This window comes from Chrysochloris asiatica, unplaced genomic scaffold, assembly GCF_000296735.1.
Source record: "Chrysochloris asiatica unplaced genomic scaffold, ChrAsi1.0 scaffold00103, whole genome shotgun sequence".
NCBI lineage: Eukaryota > Metazoa > Chordata > Mammalia > Afrosoricida > Chrysochloridae > Chrysochloris > Chrysochloris asiatica.
Genome location: NW_006408621.1, coordinates 7,008,555 through 7,024,814, shown reverse-complemented (window position 1 = coordinate 7,024,814; position 16,260 = coordinate 7,008,555). Strand labels below are relative to the sequence as shown.

Sequence of the window (16,260 nt, the reverse complement as noted above, 5' to 3'; positions counted from 1 at the left end):
AATAAGTGAAATGTAGGGATATTTGATAAGGATGAGACTTATAAGGAAAACAATGAATACTATTATGAGTGTATTCCCACTTATACTTTTGTAAGTGGGATCAAATGAACAGAGACCAAGTGAGAAATAGACATCTTGGTGGTGAAGTTCAAGGTAGATAAAGGAATCTGGAGGATTTTATCTTTATATGCATTACAAGTAGGTGTTATTTCCTTGTTGTTACCAAGGTATTGTAACAGCAGAAACTAGGTCTAATCTTTGGTTTCACTTTTCCTTGCAAATAGTTTTGTGGATCTGTGGATCTGAAAGAGACCTGAAAAGTAGCTCGTCCATCCTCTGCATCCCTGAAGCATTGTATTGCAACACTTTCATAAGGATCTTTCTTTTTTTAAGTTTTTATTGTGGATTGAACAATAGTTTACAAGGGAGAACAATGGTTTTACACTCATTGTTTCATTGGAATGATTACAAACTCCTCTGTGTGTAATCATTTAACAGTGTTTGCTTCTATTCCCTCTGGTTTTGTTTTTTTTTGTGTGTGTGTGTTATAGTTGTTTTGTTTGTTTTTGTTTTTTGGATATACACAAAACCACTCAGGAACATATAATGGTTTAAACAACCAAAGGGCACATTCTGCAAGCTGCCTCCTGGCCACTGGCACACAGCCTTCCTCTTTCCATGAGTCTAGAGTCCTCAGCCACTCTCTCTCTCTGTGTGCTCATCTCTGCCTCCATCACCAGTGTCACTGCTTCTCTAGATAGGGTCCCACATACCACTCGTGCTCTTCTCCCTTGATGGTCCTAGGGTCTTCTGTTCTTGGAATGTAAGATTAACTACTCCCCACTTTTTGTTATAAAATTTCTACCTTTACAGGTGTGACAGTCACCATTAATCATGATAACATTTCTCACTATTGAATCATAAGAAATCTTATCCCCATCTTCTTTTAGCACACCCATCTAGACAAGATGAAAATTATCCAGTGTTGATACCTTCTTTGCACACCCTGAAACTAAACTCCCTCTTGAAAACTTGTAAGCCAGTCCCTTCATGCCTTTATAACCCCCCAATCCACATTTTAGGTAGCCAATGTCTAAGTTGCCCAGGACTATCAACCCTATATATATAGAGGGGATAGGATTGATACTTCATGTGAAGACTCCTTCCCTCTTAATTGGTATTTTGAGCTATTACATCCATAAGCATAGGTCAAGATCATCAAATTGTAGCAATTTACACTTGTTTCCTTTATTTAAAAAAAAAAACAAAAGAACTTTAAAATTTTCTTCTAGTTGAGTTCTGACCATCAAGCCATCAAAGTTAGGTTGAATGGGTACTATCTACAAGTTTGGGTGTTCTTGTGTGTCTCCCCTAAATTCATATCAGTTGGACATTTCACTCTCAGCTCTAGCCCTCCATGATTTTGTCCTTGTCCATGGGCTCAGGCATCTCCAGTCCTTACCACACTTCAGACCAACCTTAACCCTTCCTCTTTTTTTCTCATCTCCAGATTGACGGGAGTCTATGGAACGTGGTCAAACTCAGCCCATATCTTCATTGCTGCTTTCCCCCTCTTGTACTTACCAGTACAACAACATGGTCACCAGCAAGCTTACATGTTTGCTCATGTGTTCCCTTTGAGTTTCAGTCTTGGAAGGGGGAGTTGTCCTGAAGGGACTTGATTGCTTGGCTTGATGGCTCCCCAGTGACCAACTTGCTTGTTCTTGTAGTAGCCAATCACACTGTCATTTTTGTTTTGACATAAGGATCTTTCTTTTGATAAAGGTAGAATTTTATTAAAATGGCTCTTGGCAGCTTTCCCCTATACTTTATGATTTCAAATGTAGAATGCTTTCTTTGTTTCTAGTGCTATGTTATTTAAGTTTTCCTCTCTTTTCAATCTTTAGGGAAAATGGAAAATAATTTGATTCCCTAGAAAAGGGTAGATTTAGGATGAATTTAGAAAAATTCACAGTTATGGCTGACCTTAAAATCACTAGATGTTCCATAGTTCACTGACTCTCATTAAGTACGTCTCTCAGGACATAAGGATTTGAAAGAAGGCAGTTTGCTGAGGTCTCTGAGTAAAAGGAAATACATGTACAGTATTATTAGTGGTGTTTTTGTTTTCTTTCTTTCTTTCTTTTAAAAGATGGTAACAAAACATTGGCTTTTATACTTGCACAATAGTGCAGGATAGTTTTCCATAGTCAAAAACTGTCCCATCCCAAATGTCAATAGCCCCTCATTGAAAGCTAGAGATGATTTTCAAGGAATTCATTCATCTCCAAATTACCCAAATGGTAAGAACAAAAGTAGATTAAATGCATGGTGGTGGTGGTAAAGGGTTCCATGCATTCAAAACCAAGCCATAAACATATAGAAATCTTTCAAATTTAATAAACATATACAAATCATTTCAAATTTATTAAATGATAGTTCTACAAATGGTAAAACTGTTTTACAAATGGTAAAACTGTCATTTAATAAATGTATAACTGCTGTTTTCATAAATGATATCACTACATTTTTATGGCCACTAGTTAATTTGGAGTCCTGTGTGGTGCCGCAGGTCAGCGCACTGGACTGCAAGGTCGGTTTTAGCCACAAGGTCTGTGGTTCAAACCTACCAGCTGTTCCTTGGAAACCCTATACAGGGTCGCTATGAATCAGAACTGATTCAGTGGCACTTAACAAAAACAAAAATTAATTTGGGGAGTCCTGGTGAAGTGCTGTAGAATAAGCACTGCACTGAAAGGTCAGTTTGAACCACAAGGTCAGCAGTTCAAGTTTACCAGTCATTCCTCAGCAACCAGGGTTGCTATGAGTCAGAACTGACTCAACATCACTAAATAATCAGTTTGGGAGCCTTGGTAGCATAGTGAGTTACACATTGGGTTGTTAGCTGCAGGGTCTAAGGTTCAAATCTAACAGCTGTTCCTCAGGAGATAAATGAAGCTTTCTGCTCCCATAGAGACTTACAGCTTTGGAAACCCTACACAGGGTTGCTATGAGCAAAGATGTCAGTTTGAGGGCTAAGGTGTGACTGACCTAAGCCATGGTATTTTGAATAACTTCATATGCATGTGAAAGTTGGACAGTGACTAAGACAGACCATAGAAGAATTGATGCATTTGAGTGATGGTGTTGGAGAAGAGTATTAAAAGTACCATGAACTGCTAGAAGAACAAACATATCTGTGTTGGAAGAAGTTCATTCAGGATGTTTCTTAGAAGCCAGGATGATGAGATTTCATTTCTCATACTTCGAACATGTTATCAGGAGGGATCAGCCCCACAGAAGGACATCATGCTAGGTATAGTGAAGGGTCAGGGAAAAATAGGCAGACCCTCAGTGGTACAGTGACAGCACTTAACAGTGATTGTGATGAAGTTGCTGGAACAGGCAGTGTTTCATTGTGTGTGCCTAAGTTCGCTGTGAGACCAAACTGACTCGACAGCACAAACCAAAAACAGAAATATATTGTAAAAGGGGTGCAAACATTATTGTTATATAATTTCAGAGCATTTGCATACCCATCCCCATAAAACAACAACAACGACAAACAAACATAAAAAGACCTACACTTATTAGCAATCATTCTACGTTTCTTCTCCTTCTGTCTCTTCAAAACCACTTTGTTTGCCTCTTTTGGATATTTTCTGTAAATGAAATCATACAATATATTGTCTTTTGTGTCTGTCTTCTTTTACTTTCAGTGTTTACAGGGTTCATTCTTGTAGCATGCACAAATACTTTCTATGGATGAGTAATATTCCATTTTATGGATATGCCATATTTAATTTATTTATTGATTCACTAGGTGATGAACATTTGGATTGTTTCCACCTTTTGTCTATTAGAAATAATACTGTTATGAACATATATGTACCAGTTTTGGGGTAGACATATTTTCAGTTCTTTTGAGTGTGCACCTAGGAGTGGAAAAACTGAGCCATTTGGTAGCTCTGTGTTTGACTATTTGATGATACTAAACCTTTTTCCACATCAGGTGCACAATTTTGCATTCCTACCACCTATTCATGAGGGTTTATAAATTTCTCCACATCCTTCTCAAAATTTGTTAATATCTGTCTTTTTGACTCTAGCTATTCAAGTTTATGTGAAGTGGTATCTACTTCATTGTAGTTTTGAATATATGGCATCCCAAGGCTTTCTGGTCTCTATACTTTCTATGATGAGTTTGCTTTAAATTTTATATGGATTTCCTAATAGGTGATGAGTAATTTTTCTTATGTTCTTTCAAGATTTTTTCCCCTTCTTTTAACATTTTGACTATGATGTGAGGATAAAAGCTCCTTCCATTTATCCTACTTGAAATTAATTGAGTTTCTTTGATGTGCAAATGGATTTCCCCAATTTTTAGGACTTTGGTGTTGTTTGATCATTTATTTGTTTAGTGACTGGGTTGGATTAGTTCAATGAGACCCATTTCTTTTGTAATGTGCCCTTACTGACAACTCTTATGATAGGATATAACATTGAGCACTTTTGAAAAATTTAAATTTTATTTTGTTGTTGAGAATATACATAGTAAAATATACACACTACAACATTTATTAATTTTTTTTTTTTTATGTCCAAGGGGGATTCAAAAGTTTGTGGAAAAAATCCATTATCTTTAAGTCCATTTTCCAGAAACTTTTTGAAGCCTCCTTGTATACATCAGTGACATTGATTACGTTCTTCACCTTGTGCAGTCACATTCATTCTCCTTTTTTGTGTTCCTCTCCCACTAACATAAGCTCATTGACCCCTAAGGTTCCCATTTAAGCTTTCAAGTTGCTATTGTCAATTTGATCCTCTATATTATTGTTGTTACGGAGCTCTGGTAGTGTAGTGGTTACAAGTTGGGCTGTGAAATGCAAGGTCAGCAGTTCGAAACTACCAGCTGTTCCACGGGAGAAAGATGAGGTTTTCTGCTCTCTTAAAGATTTACAGCCTCAGAAACCCTGTACAGGGTCGCTATGAATTGGAACCGACTCCAAGGCACATAACCACCACCACCATTATTGTTGTTAGGTGCCATCTGATTCATAGTGACCCTATGTAAAACAGAACGAAATGCTACCTGGTCCTTTGCCATCCTCACAATTGTCATTATTCTTGAGCTACTGTGACATCATGCTGCCACTATGACAATCCATCTCATTTGGGGCTTTCCTCTTTTTTGATGACCCTCCACTTTAACTTGCATGATGTCATTATCCAGGCACTGATCCCTCTGACAACATGTCTAAAGTATGATCGACAAAGTCTCTCAGGAGCATTATGGGCAAACTTCTTCCAAGACAGATTTGTTGGTTCTTCTGCCAGTCCATAGTACTTTCAATTTTCTTTGCCAACACCAAAATTTAAATGCACCCATATTACTGTGGAGTCCTGGTGTGGTGCTGCAGGATAAGCACTGGATGACAAGGTCAATTTGAACCTCAAGGTGGCAATTCAAACACACCAGCTGCTCCTCATAAACCCTGTAGAGGGTTGCTATGAGTCAGAACCAACTTGATGGCACTTAACAGCAACATTTTGCTATGGTCTTCCTTGTTCATTGTCCAACATTCACATTCATATGGGCACCTTAGACCTCAAACTTAGACATATTTATTCTGTAACACTTTAAACAAGTCCTTTACAACATATTTGCCCAATGCAATGTGTTATTTGATTTATTGACTACTGCTTCCATGAGTGTTGATTGTTGATTCAAGCAATATGAAGTCTTTGACAACTTCAATCTTTTCTCCATTTATCATGTTATTTATTGTACCAGTTGTGAGGATTTTTCTTTTCTTTACATTGCAGTGCACTCCGTACTGAAAGCTGTAGTCTTTGATCTTCATCAGTAAATATTTAAAGTCCTTTTTGCTTTCAGCAAGCAAGATTGTATCATCTACATATCACAGATTGTTAATGAGTCTTCCTCCAATTCTGATGCCATGTTCTTCCTATAATCCAGCTTCTCTGATTACTTGCTCAGCATATAGATTGAATGTTGTTGTTGTTAAGTGCCATTGCAAAGTTGGTTCTGACTCATAGTTACCCTTATAGGGTTTCCGAGGAGCCGCTGGTAAATTTGAACTGCCGATATTGTGGTTTACAGTCCAGTGCTGATCCTACAGTGTCACAACAGAAGTCTACAGATTGAATAAGTGTGGTGAAATGATAGAACCCTAGAGCACACTTTTCCTGATTTTAAACCATTCAGTAGAGAACATGGAACTAGGGCCATCATTGCGTTGTCAGATGTATCTTGGTTGAAAGCAGAGATTCTTACTTGTGCCTTATTGACTATGCTAAGACATTTGACTGTGTGGATCACAGAATACTATGGAAAACATTTGAAGAGTGAGAATTACAGAATACTGTATTGTGTTCATGGAGAACCTGTACATAGATCAAGAGGCAGTTATTAGAACAGAACATGGAATGGTTTAATTTTCTCAACTGGATCAATAAATAACAACATGACAAATGCAGAAAAGATTGAAATTGTTTAGGACTTCATTTTGTTTGGGTCCATAATCAATATTCATGATAGCAGGAGTCAAGAAATCAAACTACTTCTTTAATTAGGCAAGTCTGATGCCAAAGACCTCTTTAATATGTTAAAGAGCAAAGATGTCACTCTAAGAATTATTTCCTTTTTAATTATTGTCTTACTCTGGTTCATATACAAATGGTTCTTACATTATTGAAATCTTAATTCTTTAAAACTTGGTGTCATAACCATTTCTTTATATCCATAAGATTTAAAGTTAGAGGTGGAGATAAATAGATATATAAAAACTCTCACCTTTTTATTATTTATTTTTTAAATTTTAAAATATCTCCTCAATTTTATTTTTTTAAAAAGACAGATTTAGGATATGGTAAGAAATTATTAAATTGCATTTTTAAAAAATCTGCCAAGTGCTGTAGTAATGGAATAAATAAATAAGATTTTAATTTTCAATGTTTATGGACATATTTATATTAGAAAATGACAGAACTAGAACACTTTTAATAGTTTTAATATACCAGGGAAGGATTTAGGCAAGGAAAGGCACATCAATTTCACAAGAAATAAAGACTACAATTGGAGGTTAACACTGGTCAACGCTTTAAATCTTGCAGTTGCTTTCATAGCTCTAGAGGGCCATTGTGGTGGAACCTTCTAGATGGTAGCTAGCTGGAGTAGCTAACAGGTGAGGAATTTTACTCTATGACCCCAGCGTAATGTTAGAAAGAGAGCACTCTCTTAACAAGCCTTTGTGTGAAAAGGAAAGGAACAACAATCTAAAATGATTTGGTGATACTGGAGACTGATATATTTAAGGGAGTTAAAACAACAAAACAAATTAAGATTAACCCTGTTCTGAATGAATTGCAACTATTTCAGTTATAAAGTTAAAACTGCAAGTAAACACTGTAGTTTTCACTTTTTTGTAGCCAGATACTGTGTAGATATAAACAGCTGCCATATTTCATTTCAGATGAAGCTATATGCCAATGCTTAGGGAAAAGCCTCAGATAATTTCCCTGACTGGCTATCTACAACAGAGTAAACAGTTATAAAAATGATAAGAGGTTTCCCAAAGAAACTAAGTTTCTAGTTGAACAGATTGACTTTCTACTGAAAAGTCTAGCAGACAATAGCAGAACTGGCTTTGGTTCAGTTTCTCATTTCTTTTTTCTCTCTAGATGATGAATCTAGATTGGTTTGTTGGAATGATGGAATCCTTCACTTTCAATGATTTAAGTTTTAATGGTGATGAAAACAAACCACATGTATGTGTTCGTGTGTGTGCATTTATGTATATTTCTATATAAACAATAGATTTTCAGGATAAAGTGGTATCACCAGAGGAAAAGAAAACCAATTGGGAGGGAGGCAGGGGAAACTATTATCTAAAAGATAATAACGATGGCAACTGTAGAGCAGGCAGCCTCCTGTTCATGCCACACGATATGCCGTCATTAAGGTGTACTCTTTGTGGTTGGTGTGCGCAGCCCAGATGAAGAGAGCAGATGCCATAAACTGCAAGGGAGCTGATACGCAAGCCAGGCAGAAGGACCATCCAAATTCACCTGACACATTCTCAGGCAGCCCAAGTTTCTGGTGGAGTAGTTCAATTCCAGCAACATTGACAACTCACGGAGCCTAGTATGCACAGATCTGCAAGAAGATGGAGAATTCCCGTGGCAATGGTAGGATATAAGCTTCCGCAATGCACAAAGTCCAATCAAGCCTCAAAACACATTAAACCTAGACTAATTAAAAGTAAAAGGAATTGGCAACGCAAAAGATAGGTCCTATGTAGATTAAGCCCACTATTTTGGTTTCCAGGATCAACAAATTTCTCCATGAACTGCTCATTTAGTGTGAAACTCATGCATTTTGTGACCACATCAAATGACTCTGTCCTTTCTGGTGGGCTATACCAATGTGTGTTTTTGGGTATGGTAATATATCATCTAGACGGTTCCACTGTGTCATTATATCGAAAGAGTGCATAGTTATCAGTCTTTTCATCTGCCTCGTCACTAACGAAATCATCCCAGATGCCCTTGTTCAATTCACTGGAATTTTCTTGAATTGAACTTCGATATTCGTACCAGAAGTCTGTGCCAATTGAGGCTGCCAGTAGATGGTAAAAGGAGACGTAAGCACACAAGCAGTTATGAATGCTGTAGCAAAAACAGTTATCCATTCTGGCATTTAGACTGCTCGCCCATCCTCTGCTCTGCCAGCTTCCGCCCATAGCTCACACAGAGCAAAATTGTCTCCCTGCACCTCTTCTGATGCACTTCCCTGCAGGGCCCACCCCCTCCATAACTCTTGCGCCTCCGCTTTGCCTCCGTCTCCTCCCCTGACCCTCGCTCACCCTTTTAAAAAGAGAAACAATTTACTTACTTTAAAATTGTTTTAGATAACTTTTTAAGTAAAGCATATTTCTAATAGGTAGAATTTTAGAGCTGATAGGAAAAGATCATAATCCAACTATCTCATTTTTTACAGACAAGGAAGCAAGGCCCAGAGAGGTGAAGTAGACAATGGCAGAATTAGGGCTAAATCTCAATTTTTCTGATTCTGAGGTGCTTCCTTACATTTTAAACAGCACATTTGATACAAACATCATCAAGAGCATAATCTTTAAGAACTACTTGTGTGGGATCAAATTCAGAACAGCAGTTGGAAAGATAAGATAGGAACTTTAGGGGACAATGAGTTTATGCTAATAGGGGAGAAGCAACTCAGTATATGAGGTTGTGAATGGTTATACATCTTGCCAAATGTAACCAATGTTACTGAATTACACATGTAAAAACTGTTAACTGGGTATATGTTTTGCTGTGTATATTCTCAACAACAATAGCAACAAATCTAAATAAATTTTAGGGAAATATTTTCCTCCCCAAATTGGCATAGAGTTCAAATAGTGACTTTTTAGGGTCTAAACATTGTTCTGAGAAGGCCTCCTTTTCACACAGTTAAGAATATGAAGATGATTCTTGTCTCCTGAAAATTTTAAGTTGTCTGGGATACAAACAAAAGGGTTCCATGTTGCCCAAAGCACATGCTGAAGCATGCCAAGACAGCCTTCTGATTGGCCCCAGTCTCCTGGTCTCTGTGGGCCTCATTAATTTGATGTGCTTTGCTTCTATGACAATAGAACACTCGCCTAGTCAATTACTTGCGCCTGCATTTTCCAGCTTGTCACACTCCGCCTCTCCTTTAGGGTCTGGAAATAACTGGAAAAGAAAAGCCTTGTTGAAAGGAAACATCTCCAGATTGTTTTCTTATTGTGCCCCATAGAAGGAAGTAGCTCTTTCTCAAATAAGTAAAGGTGAATTTATTTGTTCAAAATTTAAGCTATTTTTTACTGCAATATGAGAACATCCAAATTTTAAGGATTGGCAACTATTTTTTCAATAGAGTTTTTATTTTCACATATTTAAAAATAGTCAATGCAGTTTCTCTACTTGTGAAATACATTAGTAAATACTATCAATTCCAATATATTTAAAAATAACTATTCAAAGCCAGCTCTGGTAGCGGAGTGGTTACGAGTCGGGCTGCCAACCTCAAGATCTGCAGTTCGAAACTACCAGGGGTTCCGCGGGAGAAAGATGAGGCTTTCTGCTCCCGTAAAGATTTATAGCCTCGGAAACCCTGTGCAGGTCACTATGAGTCGGAGCCGACTCCACGGTACTTAGCAACAACAACAACAGCATTCAAAGCCGGCAGTTCCAATTTACCAGTGAGTCCATTGGAGAAAGATACGGTTTTCTGCTTCCGTCTAGATTTACAGACTCGGAAACCCTACACAGGGTCACTGTAAGTTGGAACTGATCTGGTGGCACACAACCAATTTTTTCTCATGTATTGCTTTATTTCTAACTTTAGCATGCAAACTTTAACACTTTTTCTTTCCATGTGGAGAAAAGTCTATGGTGAAAATAAGGACTGGTGAGACCCTACTTTCTATTCTAATACCATGCTGCTGGAAAGTCAGAGAATCTCAGTGTTTCTTTACTTTTCTAAAGGGATTGAGAATCTTTTATATAAACACTGAATTTGGATCTATTTCAGTAAAAGGCCATGTTCATTGTGAAAACTGACGAATTTGATGTGAACTTAGTTTGTTTTACTTACATACAAACTATTTAAAACTTAATATTTCTTTTTTGTACTCCATTATTTCCTATTGCTGCTTTAATTCTACCTGTGTTCTTCACTATATTCTCTCTAGTATTCACCAACTGGTGTAATATGTATTTATTGAGCTCAAATTAAGCAATTACTCACAGCAACACTTTAAAATAAAGAGTCTTCCCAAGTTTTATAGATCGCTCTGATCCTTAGCTTGGTTAAGTTACATGTACTCTCTTATAAGGAATAAATGATAAAGTTGGGATTTAAGCACAAGACTCACTGACATAGAGGTCTAAGCTTTTACACATGGTGGGGGTGTGCCGTGGAGTCGGTTCGGACTTATAGAGACCCTGCAAAGGGTTTCAGAGGCTATAAATCTTTACAGGAGCAGAAAGCCTCATCTTTCTCCCACAGAATTGCTGGTAGTTTCGAACTGCTGACCCTGAGGTTAGCAGCCCAATTTGTAATCACTATGTTACTAGAGCTCCTTTTACCCATAGTGCTAAATAATATACCCTGGTTTTTCTTCAACATTTTCCAGTACATTTATTTCTTCAATTTCTAAGCATATGCCACTGTTCTCTTGAGCCAATGGCAGCAATTCCTTCCATAGATTCTGTCTCTCAAATCCATATTTTCTTCTTTCCATTGCTCACCTTCTTGAAAGATTTGTCAACCAATATGGACTCCACTTATTCACCTCTATACAATAATTTTTAATTCATTACCATGGCTTCAGCCTCCAAAATTTTTTAAAAACATTTTTCCCCCCATGGAGGTGAAAAATGATTTGTTAAGTGTTAAATCTTGAAACTTTTAATTTTTATTTCTTTTTAAAATTTTAAATAGAAGTATAAAGGCACAAATCTTAAATGCATAGCCTGATGAATTTTTACATGTGTGTAATGGTACAAACAGTTGGCATACTCAGCTGCTAACTGAAAGACTGATGTTCAGATCTACCCAGAGACTACTTGAGTAGACTGTAGTTTAGCTTAACTAGTAAAGAATGTCTGCCTGAGCATTGTGTTCTGTTAAGAATTGTCTATCTGGGATCCGATTGACAGCACTAATTGTAAAGTTGACATAGGAAATGTAGGGAATATGGAGCCCATGTTGATGAGGAAGGAACAATTTGAAATAAGAAAGTAAAAATGGTTGTACAACAAAAATGTTATAATCAGTGTCACTGAATTTTACATGTAGACAAATTGTATGTTCTATTGTGTATATTCTCAACAGCAACAAAGGAAATAAATTATATAATAAATGATAGATTTAAGACACACATACACACAGAAGCTCATAGATCACAGTTCTACTCTGACATATGGAGTTGCCATTAGTTGGTTCCAACTTGAAGACAACTGGTGTATGTGTGGGAATGGATATGTTTTCATTATTCAGAGCAAGATATAAAATATTTGAAGCAACCCAGAAGATTCCCTCATGTTCCTTGACAGTCTTTACTCCTTCTTTCTTTCACAAAAAGCCCCTATTTTGATTCTATCCCACAGATTTAATTTAATCGAATCTTTCTTATCCTATTTGTATATGACTTTCTTCACTCAACATTATGTTAAGTAAATTTATATCAAGATGTAGTTCGCAATTTAAAATAGCTGAGTAGCAGTCAATGGTATGAATAAATCACAAATTATTCATTCTGCTCTCAATGCACATTTGATTTGTTTCCAGGTTTGACTATTTAAGTAAAGTTGCTTTAAACAATCATGCATGAATTTTGGTGAACAGTCATCTTTCTTCAGTATATATGTATCAAAACCAAAAGCAACCAAACCCACTACCATCAAATTGCTTCAGACTCTTTACAGAGTTCTGAGACTGGAGTTATTTATAGGAGCACACAGCTTCATCTTTCTTTAGCATAGTAGCTGGTGGATTTGAACCACTGACCTTGTCATTAACAGCCCAATATCCGACCCACAGCACCACCAGAGCTCCTTAATACCTAGTGATGCTGTGGTTGTTATGTGCCATGGGATTAGTTTTGACTAATAATGACCAGAAAAGATTGAAGTTGTCAAGGACTTCATTCTTCTTGGATCAACTATCAACACTCATGGAAGCAGCCTTCAAGAGATCAGACGACGTATTGCATTGGGCAAATCTGCTACACAGGAACTTTTTAAAGTGTTGAAGAGCAGAGATGTAAGCTTGAGGACTAAGGTGTGCCTGACCCAAGCCATGGTATTTGCAATAACCTCGTATGGATGCGAAAGCTGGACAGTGAATAAGGAAGATCGTAGAAGAATTGATGTCTTTGAGTTGTGGTGTTGGAGAAGAATACTAAAAGTGTCATGGACTGCCAAAAGATCCTTGGAGGCCGGGATGGCTAAGCTCCATCTCTCATACTTTGGACATATTGTCAGGAGGGAACAGTTGCTGGAGAAGGATGTCATGCTAGGTAAGATGGAGGGTCAGAGAAAAAGAGGAAGACCCCCAATGAGATGGATCAGCCAGGTGACATCATTGATGGCATCAAGTGTGGCAGCGGTAATGAGATTGGCCCAGGATCAGACATTGTTTCGTTCTGCTGTGCATGGGGTCGCTATGAGTCGGTTCCGACTCGATGGCACCTGACAACAACAACAACAATAATGACCATGTTTAGGGTTTCTGAGGCACCGCTGGTGGATTTGAACCACTGGCCTTGCATACATACTTAGTTGTTGTTGTTGTTATGTGCCATTGAGTTGGTTTCTCTTCGTAGAGACCTAATGCACAATAGAATGAAACTCTTCCTGATCTTGTGCCATCCTCACAATCATTGTTAAGCTTGAGCCCATGGCTACTTCAACTGTGCCAATCCATCTCATTGGCAGTCTTCCTCTTTTTCCACGGATTCTCCACTTTACCTAGCATGAAGTGCTTCTCCAGGGATGGTCCATTCTAATAGTATATCTGAAGTATAAGAGAAAAAGTCTTGCCCTCTTGGTTTTTAAGGAAAATTCTGGCTGTACTTCTTCTGACACATATTTGTTCTTCTAGTAGACCATGGTACTTTAATTATTCTTCAATACCCTGGCTTGGGTCAGCTGCACCTTAGTTCTCAAACTGTCATTTTCGCTCTTGAACACTTTAAATAGGTCTTGTCATCAGATTTGTCTAATGCAATATATAGCTTGATTTCTTGATTGCTCTTCCATGAATGTTGATAGTGGATCCAAGCAAAATTAGTTCTTTGAGAAATTCAATCAGTTTTCCATTTATCATGATATTATTTATTGGTCCAGTGGTGAGGAATTTTGTTTTCTTTACATTGAGGTGAAGCCAGTACTACAGGCTGTGGTCTTTGATCTTCATCAGTAAGTATTTTAAGTCTTCTTAACTTCAGCAAGCAAGGTTGTATCATCTACATATCAAAGGTTGTTGATGAGCTTTCCTACAATTCTGATGCCACACTCTTATTCATATAATTCAGCTTCTTGAATTAATTGCTCAATGTACAGATTGAATAATTATGGCATACACATTCCCTATTTTAAAACTATTCAGTGTCTCCATATTCTGTTTGAATGATTGCTTCTTGATGTATGTACAGATTCCTCACCAATACAATTAAGTATTCCAGAATACACATTTCCTGCAATGTCGTCCATAGCTTGTCATGACCAACTGTCAAAGCCCTTTGTGTAGTCAATAAAGCACAGGTAAACATCTTTCTGGTATTCTCTGCTTTCAGTCACGATTTATCTGACATTAGCAATGATATCTCTCATTCCATGTCTTCGACTTAATCTAGCTTGAACTTCTGGCAGTTCCCTGACAATGTACTGCTGCAGCTGTTTTTGAATTCTCTTTTGCAAAACTTTACTTGCATATGATAATAATGATATTAGCCAATGATTTCTGCATTCAATTGGGTCACCTCTCTTTGGAATGGGCACAAATATGTACCTTTTCCAATCAGTTGGTCCGGTAGCTGTCTTTCAAATTTCTTGCCATTGATGAGTGAGTGTTCCAGTGCTGCATCAATTTGTTGAAAGATTTCAATTTGTATTCCATCAATTCCAGGAACCTTATTTTTTGCCAATGCCTTCAGTACACCTTGGACTTCTTCCTTCAGTAGCACTGCCTCTTGATCAAATGCTGTCTCTTGAAGTGGTTGACTATCGTCCATTTCCTTTTGTTACAGTGACGCTGTATATTCCTTTCATCTTTTGATGCTTTCCGCATCATTCAATATATTGCCCATAGAATGCTTTTATATTGCAAGTTGAGGCTGGATTTTTACTTCAGTTCTTTCAGATTCAGAAATACTGAGCATTCTTCCTTTTGGTTTTCTAGCTCCAGGTATTTGCACATTCCATTATAATGCTTGACTTTGTCTTCTTAAACTTCACTTTGAAATGTTCTGTTCAGATTTTTTACTTCCTTATTTCTTGTATTTGCTTTAGTATTTCTATGCTTGAGATGAAGTTTCAGAGTCTCTTCTTACATCTATTTTGGTCTCTTCCTTGTTTCCTGTCTTCTTTTGCTTTCTTTTTGTATGGTGATCTTGTCATCCTGTAACTCTTCTGGTCTTTGGTCATTAGTGCTTAATGCATCAAAATGATCTCATCAAAAATTTAGATGATCTCTAAATTCAGATTGGATATGCTCAAGGTAAAAATTTGACTCTTGTGGACCTGTTTTAATTTTCTTCAGCTTCATCCTGAACTTGCATGTGAGCCCTTGATCTTGTTTTGATTGTTGATACAGAACTCTTCCATCAGCTCTTCCCAAAGCTGTAGTCAGTTTGATATATGGGTATGTCATCTGGTGAGGTCCAGGAGTATAGTTATCTTTTATGTTATTTAAAAAAGGTATTTGTAATGAATAAGTAATTGATGTTGCAAAATTCTATTGTGTGATGTCCAGCAATGTTTCTATCACCAAGGCCATATTTTCCAATTACTGAATCTACTTCTTTGTTTCCAACTTTTGCATTCTATTCACCAGAGATTATCAATACGTCTTGATTGAACATTTCACCAATTTCAGACTGAAGATGTTGGTAGAATTCTTCAATTTCATCATCACTGACTAATAATGCTGGGCATTTTTTTATGTGCTTATTGGATATTTCTGTTTCATTTTAAAGAAAAAATGTCTATTTAGATTCTTTGTATATTTAAAATTTGAATCATTTCTCATTTTATTGTTATGCTTGATGATTGCTTTTAATTCTCTAGATATAAGTCCTTTGTTAAACAGATGATTTGAAAAATTTCTCTCCAATCTGTGAGTTGTGTTTTTACTTTATTCTTGGTGTTGTTAATATCCAAAAGGTTTTTGTTTGTTTGTTTGTTTAAAACCTTTTTTATTGTGAATTGAATGATAGTTTACATGCAGAACATCAGTCTTACACTCAAGCAGTTGTATTTTGTTTCATTACAATGATTACAATCCCCTCCATGCACCATCAGTTAACAATATTTGCCTCTATTCCCTCTTTTTTTTTTTTGATGTGCACAAAACCATGAGGAATATACAATCATTTAAACAACCAAAGGGCAAAATTTGCAAGCCAGCCTCCTGCCTGCCAGCACATAGCCCTTCTCTTTCCATTAATCTAGAGTCCTCAGCTGCTTTAT

At 37.0% G+C, this 16,260-nt stretch overlaps 1 pseudogene; it reads right to left on the bottom strand.

The window, feature by feature from the left end:
* Positions 1-7,957: 7,957 nt before the first annotated feature.
* On the bottom strand, positions 7,958-8,722 carry LOC102827795 (annotated as a pseudogene).
* Between the last annotated feature and the right edge of the window lie 7,538 nt (positions 8,723-16,260).